This window comes from Rhineura floridana, chromosome 9 (genome assembly GCF_030035675.1).
Source record: "Rhineura floridana isolate rRhiFlo1 chromosome 9, rRhiFlo1.hap2, whole genome shotgun sequence".
Taxonomy (NCBI): Eukaryota; Metazoa; Chordata; class Lepidosauria; order Squamata; family Rhineuridae; genus Rhineura; species Rhineura floridana.
Genome location: NC_084488.1, coordinates 50445652 through 50452581, shown reverse-complemented (window position 1 = coordinate 50452581; position 6930 = coordinate 50445652). Strand labels below are relative to the sequence as shown.

The following is a 6930-nucleotide window of genomic DNA, read 5'->3' as shown; positions in this document are numbered from 1 at the left end:
TCATCAAATAGTAATGCCTCCCCTCATTTACCACTTGGTGTGTTAGCTGTATTAATAATCCATGCCAGATGACACTGTGGGGAAGGAAGTCCTCTGATCCATAGATTCACATGGCTAGAATGGTCTTTTCGGGAGCAGCTTGTCTTTCCCGCTTTTCTTACATGATTTTCAGATCTTAAATTTAAGATTGGTATGTTGTTTGTGTTGTTTGAAAGATTTAAATATTTGCATTTATCTCCAGGCTTTTTAAAAATAAAACTGAAGTTTTGCTGTATTTCAAGAAGGTTTTTTTTACAAGAAACTATAATCATATATCTAAAGTTACCATTCTGCTGCTGCATTGTGTGATAAGGGGGCTGAATAGTAGTATGTAGTTATGATTGATCTTGATTTTAAGGTGTAAACTAAACATTATTTGGGGCAGTGCCTTAGTTGCAATATAGGCTCATGCATAGCACCAATATTTTTCAATGATTAATCATAGTAAGGGTGCGAAATGTGATGGAAAAGTACCAGCCATCAAAGCTGTGTACTACTGATAACAGGAAATACTTTGTACTTTGGCCATATTTCTTTTTAAAATGTATGCAAGTGTGCACATGTGCACATCACAATTTCTGTATATGTCTATATCTATAGTGATGCACATATGAAACATAAGTAGATAAGTGCTCTCTCTCTGACTCTCATAAATGCTGTATGCTCTCTTTGTGTCATATCACAGACCTAGATTTCATCAGAGAAATAGATTACTAGCTGGGGTAAAGAAAGAAAGCCACATCCCCTTTCAAGGCTTTCCAGGTATAAGTTAAGCCATTCAGAAAGCATCCACAGGTCACTCAGTTAGTAATCTCCCATATAGCTGTACATAGGTGGCCTCTTGAAATTCTGCACCCTAGTTGTGTGTAGAGAAGTGGGTTGGCAGCCTGGCCACCATTTTGCAATCTCCCCAATGCCCTAGTCTTAGTATCATTCTAGGACATTTGGACTGCAGGTATGGTGGCCACCATGAAAACATGTTGGGGAATTATCAGAGAAAGTTATGCAAAGTAGACTTGCTTTTGTCATGTGTATGCATTTGTATGTGTAAAAGAAAAATCTAAAAACTTTTCTCAGAAAAATGGTTTTTGAGACATTTTTGCTCCGTGTCTCAAGGAAGATAAGGCTAGACCAGGCCAGCAGATTTCACCAGCTTTGAGTAGCCTTTACGGCTCCATTATCTAGTTCAAACCTGCCCTTATCTCACTGCACTATGAAAAATTTACAACTGAAGGTTGTCATTCCTGACTAGTTGTATTAGAATGTGAATTGGAATGTTCATTCAAATGTGTATCCCACCAAAAGCCATGCAGTGTAGATAGACAGCATTTGTAGCTGGATGTGAAATGAGATGCCAAATACATTTACTCCTGTGGTATAATGTGATCCTGCAAATGATATGTACCTAGCAAAGAACTCCTTAGCAAAATCAGAGTGAATTTATTGTTTCCGTAACTTCCCACCACACAAACACATTTTTATTGATTTTATATAGACGAATGCAAGTAAAGTGCCACCAAACCAAATAGTTTAAGCATTGTGCTAGGAACACTTATATATATAAGTGCATTAAATCCAAGAGCATTAAATCACTTACTATTTTCCATCCTTGCAAGACCACCAAAGAAAAAGAATGACATGCCTTGCAGGTAAGGTATATTTTGGAGGAGTGACAAGGAACAAATTACAAAGTGAAAGAGTTACAAATGCCAACATCTTACATAGTGGGAGGGGGAGTCTGCTGCTGTTGTTTTTTGTGTAATTAAAATCCCTGACAAATCTGTCTAGTTTTTTTTATTGCCCTCTAAGCACACGGAACCCTTAAGCCAGCTTCTCAACTAACACCAAGCACCAGGCCTTCTGGTACCAGTACTCAAGCATGATCCCCTTCAGGTCCCTCCAATGCATTGCTGTGGTAAGTCACACAGCTATCAGCAAATGCCCAATTAAAGGGTTACTTTTAAGATCTTTGTTTTCATTGTCAAATAAATTCAGCAATTCCATTTGGGAGCTTTTATCCACTGTCTGATTAGTAATGTTTTGAATTTCTTCAAATGTACCATAACTATGTTTTGTATACAACAGTGCATTTGTTATGCATTTGGTTGACACCCACCCCATCTATTATTTAAGCTTTTAGATTAAGCTCTGTATCAATTTCATGGAAGTGTGAACAAGAGACTGAAAACTATGGGTATTCTTATGTCTTCCCACATCCCCCCCTCCCCTGAAAAATACTGCCACTTAGCCAAAAACCCACCACATTATGAAACAAAGTCGGATTCAATTCCTCAGTATCCTCTTGTCTCTTTTTACTATCTGTTACGCTGAATAGCTACCACAAATTGAACTTAGGCATATTTTTACCTCTTTTAAATTTGAGATCAGCCATCTATTATGCATCTTCTTCTAAAAAAATCCAAAGGTTGTAAGACCTACCCTAATAGCTTATTCCCCTGAGAGATTGGATTAAACAGCTCCGTCATTTTTCTAAAGGCATTATTTTTCCTTTATAATGTCCGAAAATGCTGAAGAAGACATGATAATGCTTTTACACCAAATTGAGTCTTATGGGTTTGACACTGCAGCATGCATATTGTTATTGTTATTATTGTACCACGATACCTTGCGGAACGCCTCTTCCGATATGAACCGGCCCGTGCACTACGTTCTGCTACGAAGGCCCTCCTCCGGGTTCCAACTCACAGGGAGGCCCGGAGGGTGATGACAAGATCTAGGGCCTTCTCAGTGGTGGCCCCCAAACTATGGAACAGTCTCCCCGAGGAAGTACGCCTGGCGCCAACTCTGCTCTCCTTCCGGCGCCAGGTCAAAACCTTCCTATTCTCTGAAGCATTTTAAGTTACACTGATTTACTTTTTAAAATGTTTATTGTATTGGATTGATGATTGTATTTTAGTATTATTTTGTTATTCATTGTATTTTTATGCTATTTTATGTTCACCGCCCAGAGAGCTATTGCTAGTCGGGCGGTATATAAATTTAATAAATAAATAATAAATAAATAAATAAATAAATTGTCTGTGCAAATACAGGTCTAGGCATTTGGGCAGCTGGAACATGGACATGGGTTCAAGCCCTCCACACTCTCCCTTTCTAACTTTGCCCAGCTATTTCCTGAAGACCTGTGCAACTCCCTCCCCCCCAAAAAAACCAGAGACATGGTATGGGGAAAGTCAGAACTGCATTGGGGCTTTTTGGCTGTTCCAGTTGATCTGAAACTAATTCAGTCCTGCATCAGGGAGATGGCTCCACCCTACAACTGTTTGCCCCACTTCAGACATTTTTTCAGAGCCTTTATCTTTGTCACACAAGAGGCTTCACTTGAAGAACCAGGTTCTGTTTCTCGTACAGAAAACCCCCCAGTTAAAAACCCCCCAGCAGCAATGGCTCTAATACCCCACATCCAAAATAGTATTATCCAAACTTTAGCCATCTGCACTGCTCAGTTGTATCCAATCACGGTTTCCACTGGCTCATGGTGGATTTTTTTCAAAATCACCTTCATTTTTAGCATGCTTAATGGATCCTTTTCAAAAATTCAGCATTAGATATTATGATTGTGAGGAAGGCAACATGCTTAAATAGGCTAAAGGGTAACTTAAATAAGGTTAGCATTTATCTAATAAAGGTGTTCATTCTAAGTAGATAAAAGCTTCTGAACTGAAAACAAATACTCTTTGTGCTCAACTATATGTTTCTCATGCTAACAATTCACATTGCCTCTTGGGTTTTGTAACAGAGCTAGAGGTCTCTGGGTTATACAGATTTCACAGGTTTTCCCACTTGTTTTGTGGAAACCCCAGGAAAGCTTTGGGGGAGAAGAGGGAGGGAGGCCTTAGTAGTGAAAAATAGCAGAGGCATTACAAACCATTCCTTATACCATCACTAGTCTCTGAATGTGTAAATTAGGCTGTGTACAGATCATCATCATTTTGAGCTATATTTTATACCAAAAGCTCAGTGCATCACAAAAGACTTCAAAATTTAGTTGCAGTTACAGTCTGTCAGCAGCATTTCAAAACAAATTTATATTATTTAGTTAGTTAGTTATTACATATATACCCCACCTTTCTTTCATCATAGAAACCCAAGGTGGCATACATGTGGTTCCCATACAGCCTCCCATCCAGGCACTGACTAGATCCAGCCATACTTTGCTTCAGCAAGATGGTGACCTCGTGTGCCTTAAAACCATAGCCTGGAACCAAATGAACCATTTCACTGTGTTGCTTGGTTTTCCCTCTCTCTATCAGTTGCAATATTGTTTGGGTCCTTCTGAATATTACAAAATGAGTAATGCAAGCGAAGGATTCCAAGAACTGTCTCATACCTTAGCTAGAAGCAGGGAAGGAAAAGAAGGAGTCATGGACACTTCTTCCCCTACTTCCATAGTAATATCTGAAAGGTAACAACAGGAGAAAATATTGTGAGCAGATCATAGATAAATGGTCCTGATACAGCAAATGAAATAAGATCAGTCTATAGCAGTAAGTACTGTAAGTGGCTGATGTCGATACAAATGTGCATATGAATGCACATCCCATCTGCATCATGATGATGACTTAAACCCTACTGAACTATACAGATGTATTGTGAACCCACCTCCACCATCCAGGTCCATTGTGTGGCTATTTCCTTGTGACTACACCTGGATATTCATCCATTCATATGACATACTCTGTGATCCCACACCCAGTGTATGTATATGTGTGTGCAATAAGTGAATGACCAGTCAGAGATAGATTTAACACTCTTAAAAAGAGGCACTGCAGATGGAAGCTGAGGCTCTAGCTAAGATGCAAAAGGAAAGAGTGGTGGCTGGTAATAGACAAAGCATTGACATTTTAAGCAATTCTTGGCCAACTGTACAATCCCACAGAAAACAGGACCATGATCTTATGGTGTTTCCAGAGTCTACTGCCAAGAAAAAGATGGATGATAAATTAAATACAATTGAGGTAGAAAAACTTACCCATGCTGAGCTAGAGAAACTACTGCTAGAGGATAATTTTGAATCCAGCAAACCACCAACATTGCCAAGAACTCCTATGCTAAGGCCATAGTTTTCTTCAGTTTTATGCTGGTCCTACTGTTCAAAGAGGACAGTGGACGCTGGGGTTACCTGGGTCATCTACTTGCCATGTACCTTCTATATACCCAGCAACCTCTTACAATAAACATGTTGGTATCTTTCAGAATGGCCTCCATCCAGGTATGTATGCTTATCAATCTAGAAAGCCTATTTATCTAGATCTTCCAGAGAGATCCCAGTACATTTCACATGCACTGCCTCTACTTCAGCTTTCCATCCGCAGAGAAGTTTGCCCGTATATCATCCAACACTCACCCCTGAAATGGCAAAAGTATTTGATAAGATAGCAAGCACTTCAGAATTTCTAAAAAATGGGAGTTCAAGCACAGACTTAGAAGTGACTGGTACTAAATCTATTGTTAATTTGTCAACCTCTGAAAACTTCAGTGATATTAGTAAATTTGATTGGTTGGATTTAGATCCTTTAAGTAAACCAAAAGTAGACAGCATGGATACAGCCGAAGATGGTGCAAAGGTGACTTGCAGTACAGTTGTAGAAGATCCTTGGGATGCTGTGCTGCTGGAGGAGAAATCCCCAGGGAAATGTCATCTTGAAAGAAAGGTTAGTGGGAAATCTGCTTCTGGAGCAACAGTTACAAGAAGTCAGCCTTTAAACATTCGAACTGCTCAGCTTGCTAAGTTACAGGGCCAAACATCACAGAGTGTCCAAAGCTGATCCATCCGTGAGCTGTTTCATCGCCTCTGCTGAGTGACTAGCTGTCCTTGCTGTCCCCAGTAGCCACCATGCTATCAGGCTACCTGCTTCCATTCCAGCTGGTCATGATAAGAACTGTAATTTAAGAATTGGTGCCTGAGCGTGCTTTTCTCCTTGTTCTTCCCTGTCCCTTTCCCCTCATGTGTCGTGCATCTTACATTGTTAGCCTAAGAGCAGTTATTTAACTTTTGTAAATTGTATTTTGTAAACTGTATTATTTTATTGCTGTATTTTATATTGTATTTTTATAATTATGTTTTTTGTAAGCTGCCTTGAGGGCCTTTGGCCAGAAGGCAGGGTATGTATAAATAAATAAATAAACAAACAAATAAACTTAGCCCATTTTCCCATAAAAAGTCCTTGTCTGCCTCCTTTATATTTAATAGAGCCTGGCAGTAAATGACAATTATTTCTCTCTGCTCCATCAATCAATGCCTCACTTTCAACATTACAAAACTTGACAACTATCAGATCAAATCAGTATTATTATTACTATCACAATTATTATTGATTCCTTACTTGCCCTTCACCATAGGTCCCAGCACGGGTTACAGCAATTTAAAATTAAATATTAAAAACTGTTTAAAAGAAATTACAGTCACAAATAGGGTAGGTCTTGAAAATTATACATCCACGAGAGTGGCTATATACTGTAGCCAGCGTGGATTTTTCACATTCCGCAATGTTAAATTGAAAATACCCCCATGCCATTCTGATGCTTCCCATAAGCTCATTTCAAAACAACATCTTATAAATCTTATAGTCCTGAACTCAGAAACGCTTGCTTAACAACCCTGTCAATTTTCATGGTGATAAACAAAACAGTCAGAGAGAACAGAGAGTTCAAAGTCTAGAAAGAGAGAAAAAAAACCCAGAGCCCTTTTGGACTTCTTTCTCTAACAGTTCTCATAATTTGTTGAAATTCATTAAAAAATCAGCCATGTTCACAGAGTACCTACTGACCTTGCACCTTACTCTGACCTTCATCTTCTGCAGTTTAAAAGTTAAAAAAAGGCCTGGCTGATTTTTAATTAATTTAAGAAATTTTGGCTGGAAGCCAATG

The 6930-nt window shown here is 38.9% G+C and overlaps 1 pseudogene; it reads left to right on the top strand.

Moving 5' to 3' along the window:
* The first annotated feature begins 1672 nt into the window (after window positions 1-1672).
* On the top strand, window positions 1673-5828 carry LOC133363658 (phosphatidylinositol 4-phosphate 3-kinase C2 domain-containing subunit alpha-like; annotated as a pseudogene).
* The last annotated feature ends 1102 nt before the right edge of the window (window positions 5829-6930 follow it).